The 15,480-nt window shown below is 43.2% G+C and overlaps 1 long non-coding RNA gene across 1 annotated transcript; it reads left to right on the top strand.

Annotated features, from left to right (window-relative positions):
- The first annotated feature begins 3,313 nt into the window (after positions 1-3,313).
- Positions 3,314-11,448, top strand: LOC146181570 (uncharacterized). Its single transcript, XR_014700005.1, has 4 exons — positions 3,314-3,499; positions 10,228-10,389; positions 11,125-11,252; positions 11,324-11,448. It is a non-coding gene; the product is annotated as an uncharacterized LOC146181570 (long non-coding RNA).
- The last annotated feature ends 4,032 nt before the right edge of the window (positions 11,449-15,480 follow it).

The following is a 15,480-nucleotide window of genomic DNA, read 5'->3' as shown; positions in this document are numbered from 1 at the left end:
CTAAAATGAAACCTTCGAGATTTGTATCTGTCTCGTCATTCGTCTTTAAAATGTCAAAGTGCAGCCTGGGCGTGCCGGGCTTGCTTTAAATATCGCCGGAACAAAGAATCAGTGCACGTGTCACGGCAACACATTCACTGAAAGAGATGAACAGCACCTGTTTACGTGAGAGCCGTAATAGGAACCGATTGTCTGATTTCTTGACGTGAAGGGAATAACTTCTGATAACCTGCAGAACATACAGCAGCGTTGCGTTAGCCATGGTTCCATGATGGCTGCTCCCATTTCCACTGAAAGTGCAGTCGGGATACGGCCGGCTTAAGTAGGCAGCCTAAAAAGCTGCAGTACCAGATCCGATGAACACGGGTGGTGAAGCGTACATTCCAACAATGCGTAAGCAGCGGAAGATTCTTCTTTTTCCGTAGACGGAGCAAAAACAGGGCTTGTCGTGCAGCATGGTGAGGCCAGCATGAAGGACGTTACCAGGGCCACCAGAACCTCCGGAACATACAGCAGCGTTGCGTTAGCCATGGTGCAGCGATGGCTGCTCACATGGGCGCTCATTTATTTATTATTTCGCTTTTTGACAGCAGACAAATGCAGTGCTTGATGCAGGAACAGAAGCTAAATGCAACTGGTGCCTGACGAGGCCGCTGTCCCTATGCAGGTCGGACAGATGCTGCAGCATGTATTTAAGTAGGATTATTTTCCTTGACAAGACCAGGTATATACAGTGTGACGCTCTTCTACAAATACTTCTCACACATACAATAGCAAACAACATACCAGGCATTGCATGATATTAGCTTAATTACAAGAAAGCGGCGGAACATGCACGCCAATGTCCCGAAAGTATTAAAAAAACCGCTAAAACCGTATGTTTTGATAAAATAATCAAATAAAAAGGACAAAAACTTTTCGCTACAAATGTGTTTGCTGTACAGTTGAGAAACGCACATTATTTTTCTCCGTCACGTCCACTTTCATATAAAGCAGACGACGCCACCGACAGCTCCAGTTCGAGTCCGTCGAGATAAGCCAACGAACAAGTAACACTCCGCCGACGAAACGGTTTCCCGCCTTTAGCGACACATTAAGGGAAGCTAGCAATGCGAATCATCCTCATACGACTCAGCGTTTACGCCGCAGCCCAGGAGCACCGTATAAAATGACAGCTGCCCCCATTTTTCATTCTCCTCGCCCGCTTCTTGGCCACCATGATATGGTTTCATGCTCTTACTTTTATTACTTTTTTTGCGCACGCTACCCGTGAGCGCGCCAGCCACCCGCTTCCTCGCGGGCCGGTTGGCTCCGTGTGTGCGCGTGCTGTGGGAAGGCATGAGCTGTCTTGTTTGTCTAAGCTGTGGCTTCTTAGCAAGATTAAGCCTTCTGAAATAGATTTGCTTGATTAAGCGTCTTCTTTGCTCTCTTATGGCAAGTTTATTCCTTAATTTGCATTCAACTGTAGAAAAAAAAATGCTCGATTTCTATTCTCGAAAGCTTATTTAAATTGTTTAGGCATGTTGGCTTCCTTATTTCTTGTGTAGCTGTGTACGCCAACGTTACTAGATCCTTTGTGTACGCTGTTTCTACGGCTTCATATCTAGCACTACACCATCTGTGATGCTTTAAGTGCACTGTAAATGAGTAATTGTATGCAATTAAGAACGAATAGAAGCCACCCTAAGTTAATAGTTATGAAATAATAAAGCTATGGTTCCTGAAGCACGTAATAAAACATTTTATGCCGTTAGATAAACATCCAAATGCTTGCGGACGCAATGCACGCAGAAATGGATTTTTAAACAAACTACATTGTTCCCAGTCTGCACCTCACACGCTTGATTTGGCATTCGGCTACTGACTTCAAGGCCGCGTGTTCGACGAAGGCCGCAGCAGCCATATATTCAGCAAAGTACAAATGCAAAAAAGCTCAGGTGATGTGCGTTATTAGCACACTTTAAATTAACAGTTATCAATTTTTCGTTTACTGTTTTTGTAATGACGTGCATGACATTATACAGAATACCAGCATTCACGCGGATCGCGCAAAAAAATAATTGATTACTATATTTTACCGAACCGAACGAACGAAGATTTTAAGTAATTGGAACCGAAGCAAAGGACGTTACCAGGGCCACCAGAATCTCCGTAACATACAGCAGCGTTGCGTTAGCCATGGTGCCGCGATGGCTGCTCCCATGTGCGCTCATTTATTTATTATTTCGCGTTTTGATAGCAGACAAGTGCAATACCTGATGCAGGAACAGAAGCTGAATGCAATTGGTGCCTGACGAGGCCCCTGTCCCTATGCAGGTCGGACAGGTACTGCAGCATGTATTTAACTATGAATCTTTTCCTTGACAAGACCAGGTATATAGCGTGCCGCTCTTCTACAAATACAAAAACTTCTCACGCATACAATAGCAAACAACATACCAGGCATTGCATGATATTAGCTTAATTACGAGAAAGCGGCGGAATATGCTCGCCAATGTCCCGAAGGTATTAAAAAAACCGCTAAAACCATATTTCTGGATAAAATAATCAAATTAAAAGGACGAAAACTTTGCGCTACAAATGTGATTGCTGTGCAATTGAAAATTGCAATGCATATTTTTTAACTCTACGAACTTCTAAAAAGGAACAACGCAATTGATTTGTGTAAATGTTCTACTAAGACGAATTTTTGCACTCCTCTCAGAAATTCGAATGGTTACTACATGACCCGGAATACTTTTGCGGCAAAGTTATTGAGGATAGTTACTATAGCCGGTGCGATAAAGATCCACTAATATTTTGCAACGATGTCCGAAGGTGTCGAGAGCAAAATCTGGTACGTTTGATACGGAATGATTCGTTAACAAGAAAGAGCGGGGTAAAAAGCTTTCACTTGGCTCCCCCCTCAAGTACTGATGACGGTAGCGAAAACGCGTCGCCCAAGCAAATGCCTGCAAGCGGGCCTTAACAGCACGCACACTGAAATCTCTTCTGTTCAAGAAATTCAAGACATCTTAACATCGCTTCAGCCAGACGCAGACAGACGCAAAACAAAAAAAAAAAAAAAGGTCAGACAGCTCGGAGAGCGGCGCCGAAGTGCTTCGTCATGGCTTCGGCGTGTACACGTGTCCAACAAGCGCACTGTCGAGCGAATGCGGAAGTGTTAGCACCCCCAAGAAATGAACCAATCACAGCGCAAAAGAACATTCTAGAACAATTTTTTTTTGGTTTTATCAGTGATTGCGCATGCGCGCCTCCCGGGTTTCTTGAGGACTCGCTCACGAGCAGCCATTTCGTCTTCGTCGCTGGCGTAGCGTGACGTGCCGGGTTCATTTTAGCGTTATTGACCGTTGTGGTCGTTGTGGATGTCTGGACGCTGGCGGCTGGTTGCCGTCGTCTTTGTTCGTCGCCACGGCAGGCTGTTGAGGCAGTTATACCGGTTATACTCCTAGTGGACCGAGGAACTGGGATATCTTCGAGCTATGCCTTCGGCTTCCAGGTGAGTGCGGAGTTAGGCCTCGCGACGAGTTATGCGTGTGTCTCTGTGAAGCTTTGGCATTTCTGCTATCAAAACTGTAACATGAAATTAGCTCAGTGCTTGTATAGTAGTTTCATGAACAGACGCTATCGTGTCTTTTTTCAGTGATGAAAGCATGGCAGGAAAGAGGAATCAGGGCACCCGCTGGTTTTAGAGACAGTAGGTAGGGCTGTTTCAGTCATCGAGTTGGCGAGGAATTGCCGCGTCTTGTCTTGTATTTCGTCGCTGTCTCCAGAAATGATAGCGATACGAGCTCACTGCCGTTTCCGTCACGCACTAAGTACCCGTTCCGAAAGCCTTTGTGACACGGCCACTGTGTCGTGTGGAGGAAGAATTTGCCTGTGTTTTAGACATTCCTGAGCAAGAAGCATTCCCGCCTCACTACTGCATAGAAGCGTGTGCCGCCATTTATCGCATTCTTCTACCTCTGGTGAGACCACTGCCGCCACTAGATTTGCACTCGTTAGGCCTCGTCACGCTAGCGAGAAAATTTTCGCAGTGGCGTAGCGTTGACGACAACGCTCACGACATTCGCATTTTCCCCTGCGTTTGCCGTGTAATGCAAAGAGGTGACGCTGAAAGAGGACGGTGACAAGAAGAGTGAAAAGAGGGGCAGTCACATCACACTAGTGAAAACGAGAAAGCGCGCGCTTTTCCCGAGTCGCCATCTTGCCCTCCTCCCATCCTGCGCAACCGCCGCCTTCTGGCAGTTGAACTTGAGCACCGCGTCGCCATCTTGCTCTCCTACAGCCCGCGCAGCTGCCGTCTGCACTGTCACGGCGCCATCTTGTTGAACTGTCAGCCGCCACCTCCACCCGTGGGTCATTGAACTTGAGCCCCGCGTCGTCATCTTGCTTTGCTGTGAGCCTCCGCTTGCGGGTGAACGGTCAGCTTCGATTCGCTACTTTCTTCTGCGAAACTGGGAAAATAAACCGCGACCTCATCTTTCAACGGAAGTTAAGAAAGTCAATCAGCGAGTAAAAAGAAGAAAAAAGCCGGCTTCTGCTGGAATCGGCACGCGGAAAACGTCCTATGTTGCGCGTTTACCAACTAGTGTGAGCTTGTCTTTATATATGTTTACTTTGTGCACGACTTGCATGCCTTATTTCATGTACTGCCGCAGACGTTTAAGGCGAACGTCTTGGCTCATGAGTAATGTAAAGAGGGAAGGGAGTGTGTGTCGAAAGTGCCTTCAGTTGGTGTGAGCTAATGTGTGTGCATTGTACTTGACGGTATGCTATGTGCTAATTAAGGATTGCTAATGAATATAAGCTATGAAATTAATAGTGAATAATGACATATAGCGTAAATTGATGAGAGATGTTTATAGTGATAATAGAGATAATTAACTACAAGATTAGACAATGATAGTGAATTTAATACTGGTATTCATTGTGTATGTGTGTGTGTGTGTATGAAAACAAGAAAAGGTATTTAAAGAATATAAAAGTGAATAAAAAAAAAACGTTCGTGTGTTCGAAAATGCCTTCAATTGGTGTGAGCTAATGTGTGTGCATAGTACTTGGTGGTATACTATGTGCCAGTTAAGGGTTGCAAATGAATATAAGCTATGAAATTAGTAAATAATGACATATATCGTATATTGATAAGAGATGTATATAGTGGTAATAGAGATAATTAACTACAAGATTAGACAATGACAGTGAAATTAATACTGGTAGTCATTGTGTATGTGTGTGTTATGAAAACAAGAAAAGGAATTTAAAGAAAAAAAAAACTGAATAAAAAAACGCTCGTGTGTTCGAAACGCCATTGCGTCATACCCTCAACAGCAGAGCATGAGTGTCCTCCTAATTTTCCAACGATATCTTGTACAGCTCGTCCGGTTGAAAAGTCTTCGGCCTAGGTGTAGTACTAGTCGGCGCCTCGTGTCGGAAATTGGGGACTGCGTAAAAGCATTGTATCATGATAATTTGTCGTTCTTGTGATTGATTATTGATTGCGATGCAATAGGAGATGACAGGTTAATGAACTCATTGTAATTGATATATTTAATAAATGATGAAATAAAGAAATGTAAAAACTAGAAAAAATGTTCAATGGTGCCAATATACTCAGACGGGAAAATTTCAATGCTTGATGATGTTAAATTTAGTGACTTATAGATCAATTAATTAATTAGGCGCCCGACATGTTGTTTTCAAGGATGCGGGATCGAATCACGGCCACGGCGCCGATTTTCAGTGTAGAAGAAAGCAAGGCGCCCGTGTGCATTGCGATGTCAGCACACTTTAATAAACCCCAGTTGGCCGAAATTTCCGGACTCCTTTCAGAGCCTGCCTCTCTTTTAAACCCCAAAACCGAATCTAATTGAAACAATTTTTTTATAGCTGTAAAGACGCTCAGAATGAAGCCAAATGCTTGATGACTCTAATTAAAAATTGATTGAATGAAGAATTGAAATCTTTACAGAAATTAAAACTGGATAAAGGAGGTTCAGAGGCGTCAAAATGCTCAAAATGAAAAGTTGATGGTAAGATAATTTTATTGTGTAATTTATCAGTTATTTAAAATAATCAAAGAGGCAGAAATGCATTCAAAGGCGCCAAACTGCTCAGAATGCAAGGCTAACGTTTAATGATGACGAGCATTCGTGTATAAAGAATATGAAATAAAAATATGAAATATGAAAAAGTGAGAAACAGCGTCCTTTTTTATGAAACGCCAACACATTATAGGGGAGCACACGTGCCCTGCTAATTTTCGCGCCAGCTGTGTGATACGGCTATAGAGACGTTAAAATTATTCATGCATCAGCTAAGGAGCGTCTTGTCTAATTTGCCAGGTTTTGACTCCAAGCGTCAATGTATACAACCGCCCTTTTTATGAGACGTGGTAGCTGTTTTTTCTCTTGGGCCTCTGCATGTGTTGGGAGTGTGCGAATGACTCACGCGCAGGTACTGCAAGCGAGCAACATATTCGCAGCACCGCACGTACTTTGCACGCTTACATTTCTGTTACGATTAAAGCAAACGTCACTGCGCAGAAGCAGACTCCTCAGGACTCCCTGCGCTGCTTTGCATTCCAGCCCCCTCACTAAACAACCGTAAGATTGAAAGCAAAACAACTGCGGACGTACAGTTTCGGCACTCATTCTTTTGGGCCCCCAGCCTTAGCAGCGCACTTCTCTCAGGGGAATAAGAAAAATCGTAATCATCGTATTAAGTAGTTGCTAGTAAGATAGCAATACTTTTAAACAATAATAAAACAGATGACTGATAACATACCTCAACGGCAATTCAGGTCAACATTAATGACAATCATAAGAGGATATCTGATTATACTGGGTTGTCCAAGCTTACTTTGCCAAGGGTTAAAAAAAAACATTCGAGCTAGACAAGGGAAACCATTTGAATACAGCTGCCAGCCGTCTGGCGCACTACAGGCAACCTTTTTTTTTTGTTTTTGTTATTAACATTTATAATTGAGATAACTTCCTAAACCTTTCTATATTGCCTTTAGACAATAAATGTGATCTTCAAAGTTTGAGGGCACCTTCGGAAACCCCAATTTCATTTATTTTTGACAAAGAAAGCCTCACGTGTATCTTTTTTTTCGAGCTCTAAAAGAGAAAGCCCATGAAATATAAAAATATCTCTTGTCTAGCGCATTCGCGCGCCATGATTGTGGTGCTCTCAATCGTGTTTGAGTGAACGCACTTGACAGCCGTGACTCGACAGCCGATTTCCGGTGGTAGGAGGATATGTTGGCGATGGTTGCAGCGAGCCCGGCGAGCTCACTGCAATGGGGCCATGACGCCGCGGTCGCAGCTGATTTTTTTGTTTTTCATTTCTTAATACGCCCAAGAAACATCCCGGGAGGGGGGGCCCACTGCTAAAAGCTCTTGACGAGGTCGTGGAGCCTTATCGCTTAGCAGATGGTGGTTCGTCCACTCATGGTTCAGAGCAGCACAATCGTAGCTCGCGAATGCGCGAGTCACGTGATCTTTTTTGGTATTTCGCGCCCATTCCTTACAGATCGAGGGAAAAAAAAAAGCCGTGAGGGGTTCGTTATCGCAAATAAATGGAATATGTTCTGAAGGTGCTCTCCAACTTTGCAAATCATGTTTATTGCCTAAAGTAAACACTAGTTAGAAATTTAGGGAAATTATGTTCAGTAATAATTATTTATTGCGAAACAAAAAAATTGCCTGTGGTGCGTCAGACGGCCAGCTCTAGCAACTGGTTTCACTAGCCTATCTCAAATGTTTTATTTTTTACCCTTTCACTAAATTTAGCTTGGACACTCTGTATAGATAGTTACTAAGATAGTGATAGCTAATAATAGAGCCAGTTTATGTTAGTGATAACGGTATGTGATATGATGAGACAGATAAAGTGGTGGTTTATTGTTTTTAACATCGCGAAACGATTCAGGCTATGGGAGAGGCCTAGATAAGAGTGATAACGCAACTCTTTGGGAATTTAGGTCAGCACAAACGGTCATGCGATGGACATCGGTTGAGAAGGGGACGAAGTCGGAATAGTATTGGGTCTCGGAAAACGTAAAACGAGCTCATAACGAAACTATGTAATACACCCTTTTGCATTCCCCAAAATAGTCCCTGAAACGGTCCTTGTAGTATAATTGTAACTCAAGATATGTATAGCGTTGGTCTGTGAGTAATCGATGCGAGTTTAAAAGCTTTGTGTGGAGCTTATATAATTTTGAAGTGTTCCCGGTGGTCGCTTGGTATACCGATTATAGAGGCGCATCCCCGCGCTGCTTCCTCCCCTATGACGTCTAGAAAGACAAAATGTCATCGGGGCTTGGTTTTTTGGTTTACGGGGTTGTCTCAAAGCGATATGAGAGAGACCGTATGGCTAATAAAATTTCGACCACTTGGCCAACGTGCAGTGACATCGCACTCCACACGAGCGTCTTGCTTTTCGCCTTCATCGAAAAGCGGCCGCCGCGGCTGGGACTTGATTCCGCATAATTGGTCACAGCAGTCAAACATCCTAACCACTCCGCCAGCACATCAGGGCTTGGTGGGTGCGCCCGCTCACTGGATGCTGTCAAGTGAAGCAGGCTTTGACGGAGCTTGGTGCGGCGCCGTTGCAACTCGGTCACTTTTCTTGCACTCTGGCAGGGGAAGGGAGATAAAGAGGAAAGGGAGGAGAAAGAGAGAAGCACCATTTTCGATCGCCGATATGTTTAGTGCTAAAGAAGCCAGATTAAAATTTTTTGCATTGCAGAGAGGATTGATGCGATACCTATTGCTCATGCTTGTTGTCTAGTTTCGAAAAGAGCTTTTCACAGGTCCTTTAAGTGCACCAGGTTAATTTTCTGCCTTGCTGGTATACATTCTCGCGGAGCTCTAGTGTGGTCTCCTCCCTAATTCTACTCGCTTGCGTCTTCTGGTTACAGCTCCGCCTTGGCTGTCAAGGATACGTAGCTTATGACACTGCACACGAGACCGGGACCTGCTGTTTGTGTGCACCCCTCACATGCCGCAAAACTGCTGTCATATTTGCCATCCTCCAGATGCCTCTCGGAGCCATCACGCTTTTGACTGAGCAAAGAGTGCAGACAGCATCATCGTCAAGCCAGGCATTCGGAATCAATTGTAAGGGCTGTTCGCTTTCACGCCTCTGTTTAAAACAGCCTTCGTTTTTCTGATAATTGTTTGTTTTTCACTCAAGGACCTCATGCATACTTACGAAACACGATATTTATTTTTTTATTTTATTTATCACATACTGCGGACCAAACATGGTCCGAGCAGGAGAGGCATGGTACAAAAAAGTATAAAAAACTGACCCTGGACAGCATTGGTATTGACAGAACACGCACAAAAAAAAAAATAAGAACCATGAATACTTATACAAAACTAAATGGGGTGAAATCACACTTTAAAAGACTACCCTAGTTGAAAGAAACACAGCACAAAGTCAACAACACACCGCAATACAGACAGTGCCAATTAATGATGCAGTCACTCGTCGGAAACAAACAGTGGGGAATCATGCGGCAGCGCATTCCAATCAGAGATCGTGTGAGGAAAAAATGAATTTATAGACATCTGTGCGAGCAAAAATGGGTTCAGTGTAGTGCTTGTGCTTATGACGAGACTTCCTTGAGGAGTTTAGTTATGTACTCTTGTGGATCAATACCTAGTTTCGAAGAATATAAGCGATTAAGGAATTTAATTAGCAAAATTTTTCTGTGCACTGCAGGTTTGCGTCATTTAACATAGCAGATGGAGAGTGTCGGCGTTTATAGCGGTTATAAATAAAACCAACGGCCAACCTTTGAGGTTTTTCTAGTTTTTCTATTTCTACCTTTGTGTTAAGGCCCCACACAATGCTCGCATACTCCAAAGAGGGTCTCACCATGGCTTTGTACGCCTTGTTTCTCAGTGCAGCTGTTGATCTGCCTAATTTATGTTTTAATAAACCTAATTTTTTACCAGCTGAAGAGCACACGTTATCAATGTCAGCTGTCCATTTAAGCCTGGATGTAATTGTAACCCCTAAATACTTATATTCCTTAACTTGTTTAATTATCTTTCCATCCATGCTGTAAAGAAATTCCAATATCTTGAGCTCCTCGTCTTGTCCTTTTTTCTATGCTCCCTGCATCATCCGTTGGTCGTTCTAGCAACCGAGTTAGTGCAGACTAGGCACTTATAGATTGTGTGCACGATTCCCATTCTTACCTTGCAGGTTTCTCTGCTCCATAAGCACGGGTGCACATTGCCAGGGAGGGGACCAGCAGATGCACTTTCGCCATATTGAACACGACCCGTGCAACTTGTCGGCTGAGACACCTGACCGGCCGAGGAGCGGGGACAGGATTATCTTCCAGCCAGGCCTTCGGCTTCGAAGGTGAGTTGCGGGGCAAAGTCTCGTGGCGAGGGCGACTTGTGTCTGTGAAACCATGCCCTAACTCAGCTGCTCACATTGGATTACTCTTTTTTTGCATCAAAACTGTAACATGAAATTATCTCGGCACTTCTATAGTGGTTTCATGCACAGTCGCCATCGGGTCTTTTTTCCGTGACGAAAGCGCGGCGGGAAATAGGATTCAGGGTGGCCGCTGGTTTAGATTACATTAGGCAGGGTAGGTGCAGGTATTGAATCAGCGAGGAATTGCGTATCCCTCGCTGCCTCCAGAAGATTTACCTAACCAAGCCCGCTGCCGTTTGCGTCACGGAATGAGCACCCGTTCCGAAAGCTGTTGCGGGCCAGCCACCATGTCATCTTGATGAACTAAAATGACTCTCAAGTGCGCTGTAATTGTACGACATGTGGTTCGTGGCCGTACGTAGCTTTCGGAAAATCTCGCCAGCCTCTTCAAGCAACTCTGAAGAACGGACGCTGCCTGCTTTGTGCAGCACATCGTGTTTCCGCTGCAGCCAAGGTCAGTGCGGCAATCTTTCTATTCTGACTGGGGCATGCGCCGCTCCTCGTCGACTTGTGCCGTGTAGCCACAATTTGCTCTACACGGCAGCAATGACGGAATACCAAATGTGCTGATGCTTTGGGACGTTAAACCCCACAAACCAACCAAACCAACAGATGTGCTGGCATTTTTTTGTTCCAAGCTTCTTTTTTTTCCAGATTTGCTTGAATTACCAGATGACCCTCTTGAGCAGAAAACACATTCGTATCGTTCCTGGAGATGGGCCATAGCCTGTTCGGACATCTGCGCCCTGTGCTGTCTCCTGCGACATCACTGCCGCCTACAGGTTTGCATCCCTTATGTTTTATAAATTATATCGTGTACGACTTTCACAGTTGCTTCTATATTTTGCCACAGGTCTTCCTGTCTCGACACCATCCGCGGAGTTTGGGCCTGTGTTCCGTGTGGCCAGCTGTCTTCAGGGACAGCATGTGCTCCAGTTGCACGTCTTGCATAATATTAATGCGAAAACATTTCTTGGCTTATTGTTGGCTTGTACAAGGTGTGTTACGAGACGAGTACAACAGATAATGATGATCAGAATGACGATACCAATAACAAAGTAATTAACGGGTCATTGATTACAATAGGTAAGACTAAGTAATTCAGTGAGATTTTTGGTCAGCTATAATCCTCATCACTTGAGGCGAACAAATTAGTCAATAAAATAGTGATAGTTAATTGAGTTTGCAGAACGCAATAACTTAAGAATCATAAATAATTTATTCAGCAAACAGAAGAAGCGGAAATTGACATGGAAAAGTCCTAACAGGGAGACTAAAAATGAAATTGACTTCATACTGTGTTCAACCCCCACCATTATGCAAGATGTAGAGGTAATTGGAAAAGTGCGATGCAGTGACCACAGGATGGTGAAGTCGCGAATAAGCCTAAATCTGAAAAAGGAACGCAACAGATTAGTAAGAAAGAAACCCATAAACGAATTAGCGGTGAGGGGGAGGGCTGAAGAGTTCAGGATCTCGTAAAACACGTAAAAAACAAATGTCCGGCTTCACGTACAGCATAAATACCATACCACTTACAAGACTTTAATCAACATAAGTACCTAGGTTTAATCCTCTCACATGACCTAAGATGGGAAGCACATATTAACAGCATTGTAGCTTCTACTTTGAAACTGTTGTTCATGTTGAGAAAACGACTTCGTGAAGAACCACCAGAAACTAAACTATTAGCATATAATACATTTATAGGACCAGTTCTCGAATACGGTAACACAATTTGGTTCGCTTATACACAGCAGCTTATTAACAAAATCGAAGGAGTACAGCGAAAGGCAGTCAGATAGATATTTAACAAATATAGGATCACTGATTCGCCATCCCAATTGCTTAAAAAAGCCTCTATTCTTACTTTACAAAACATCGCCAAACTTGCACGACTAAAATTACTCTACCAGTTATTACGCAATGCACTAAACATAGATAGCTCGTGGTATATATCCTTAGATGAATGCAGACCTTCCCGCCATAAACACCCACAGACTCTCAAAGAATATTTTTTCCGTACCGAGTGCTTTAGATATTCATTTTTCCCGTGCAACTACCGACTGGAACGGTTTGGATCCACACATTACTAACAACACATCATTGCCGAAATTTGTAACCCTTCTAGAAGAACTACTGCACAATACGTAAACCCTTTCAACCAAATATAACAAGCCAATTACAATACTCTACATGAAAGCTATTGTTTACCTTGTTTAACTGCATTATTACTTAGATATGCTGTGTATGATATTGTTTATCACCTGCTAACTGTTTCTTTATATTCATGTATTTGTTACCTTTGTATCACCATTATTGTAGTCATTGTTCAATTATATGCCCATCCTGTAAAAATCCCAATGGGGATTGACAGTCTCTGAAATAAATAAATAAATAAATAAATAAATAAATAAATAAATAAATAAATAAATAAATAAATAAATAAATAAATAAATAAATAAATAAATAAATAAATAAATAAATAAATATTCAGCTCTAGCCGAGGATGGCGACATTACCCTAGAAGCGATGAAAAATAATTTCAGAGATATCATTACTGAGTGCGCTGTAGAAGTAGGAAGTAGAATAGTTAGAGAGGATACTGGTAAGCTGTCTAAGGAGACGAAAGATTTGATTAAGAAACGCCAGAGTATGAAAGCTTCCAATCCAACAGAGCGAATCGAATTGGCCGAGATATCAAAGCTAATCAATAAGCGCGAGGTGGCCGATATAAGGAAGTGTAACATGGAGAAAATTGAGCATGCTGTAAAGAGCGGGGGAAGCCTTAAAGCGGTAATGAAGAAATTGGGCATATGCAAAAACCAGATGTATGCGATAAGGGACAAGGCGGGCAACGTCATGACTAATATGGACAAGATAGTCAAAGTAGCCGAGGAGTTCTATACAGATCTCTACAGTAGCCAAAGTAGTCAGGAACGTAATGAGATTGGCGGTAGGGAAAAACAGTCAGACGTTCCACCAGTGACGAAGGACGAGGTCAAGAAAGCACTAAAAACAATGAAAAGGGGGAAATCAGCTGGAGAGAATCATAACTACAGATTTGTTGAAGGACGGGGGAGATATCGTGCTAGAAAAACTGGCCACCCTGCATACCCTGTGCCTGGTGTCATCGACGCTACCGGAACCATGGAAGAATGCAAACATTATCCTCATTCACAAGAAAGGGGACGCTAAGGCCCTTAAAAGTTAGACCAATCGGCTTACTGTCTGTTACGTATAAGGTATTTACTAAGGTAATCGCTAATAGAATCGGGACAACCTTAGACTGCAATCAAGCCAAGGATCAAGCAGGGTTTCGGAAACGGTACTCTACTATCGATCATATCCATACCATCAACCAGGTGATAGAAAAATTCTCGGAATATAACCAGCCCTTATACATAGCCTTCATTGATTACGAAAAAGCATTTGATTCAGTTGAAACCTCGGCGGTGATGCAGGAATTGCGAAATCAGGGGGTAGACGAGCCGTGCGTGAAAGTGCTGGAAGATATATATAGTGGCTGCACAGCAACCATAGTTCTGCATAAAGAAAGTAACAAAATTCCCATAAAGAAAGGTGTTAGGCAAGGAGACACAATCTCCCCAGTACTGTTCACAGCTTGCTTAGAGGTAGTATTCAGAGATTTGGAATGGGAGCAGTTAGGGATAAGGGTAGATGGAGAATACCAAAGTAATCTGCGATTTGCTGATAACATTGCCTTGCAAGGCAAATTGGGTGATGAACTGCAAATAATGATTGATGACCTAGACAGGAAAATTAGAAAGGTAGCATTGAAAATCAATATGCAGAAGACTAAGGTAATGTTCAACAGCCTCGGGAAGTAACAGCAGTTTGCATTAGGTAACCAAGTACAGGAAGTAGTAGGCGAATATGTCTACTTAGGACAGGTAGGAACCGCAGATCCGGACCATGAAGAGGAAATAACAAGAAGAATAAGATTGGGATGGAGCGCATTTGGCAAACACTCTCAGATTATGACTAGCAGCTTACCGGTATCGCTCAAGAGGAAAGTATAAAATCGTTTTGCATCTTACCTGTACTCACCTATGGGGCTGAAATGTGGAGGCTAACCAATAGGGTTCTACTTAAGTTGAGGACAACCCAGAGGGCTATAAAACGAAAAATGGTAGGGGTATACCATTAAGAGGTAGGAAGCGTGCAGAGTGGGTCAGAGAAATAAAATGTTACCGACATTCTAGCGGAAATTAAGAAGAAATGGACATGGGTAGGACATGTAGTGCGAAAAAAGGATAATCGATTGTCGCTCAGGGTAACAAACCGGATTCCAAGGAAAGGAAAGCATAGCAGGGGGCGGCAGAAAGTTAGGTGGGCAGATGAGGTTAAGAAGTTCGCAGGGGTCTAGCACAGAACCGGGTTAAGTGGAGAAATATGGGAGCGGCCTTCGCCCTGCAGTGGGTACAGTCAGGCTGATGATGATGAGTAATGATAGCGATTAGTCATCAGCTGATCACGGAATAGGAAAATGGATGGACAAGATGTCAAGTTTATGGCGTCCTGTATAATGCAACTAAACATGTTTTGACAAAGTGTAGATGCTGTAATAATACCGGAGGCGTCGAAATAGCATCGGAAGTTGAAAAACACAGAAGAAGCTTATAACGGAACGATGTTCGGAATTTGCCATCGTTCTCATTCCTGCTCGTAAGGGGACTTGAAGGACCCCGAAACGGTTCTTGCAGTGATATTATAATTCAGGAAATGTCTGTGGGTGGTCTTTGTGAGTATTTGAGTGAAAATTAAAATCTTTGCCTAGAGCCTGTAATTTGTAAAAGCTTTTTGAAAAGTGCTCTTGATGAGCGCTCGTAACCCTTTATTTCGGTGACAGAAAACCTCGGCGCGCTGCTATTACGCCTCCTGCAACACCACCGCCGATGACAGGTGTACACCTGTCATGTTTTGACAATGTGTAAGACTTCATGTTTGTTTTTTTTCTGCAGGTCTTCTTCCTATCAACACGCCATT

The sequence above is a fragment of the Amblyomma maculatum genome, chromosome 8 (assembly GCF_055883805.1).
Source record: "Amblyomma maculatum isolate TAMU_Amacu chromosome 8, ASM5588380v1, whole genome shotgun sequence".
NCBI classification, from domain to species: Eukaryota; Metazoa; Arthropoda; class Arachnida; order Ixodida; family Ixodidae; genus Amblyomma; species Amblyomma maculatum.
The sequence above is the reverse complement of the archived record's forward strand: the minus strand, read 5'-3'. Positions and strand labels throughout refer to the sequence as shown.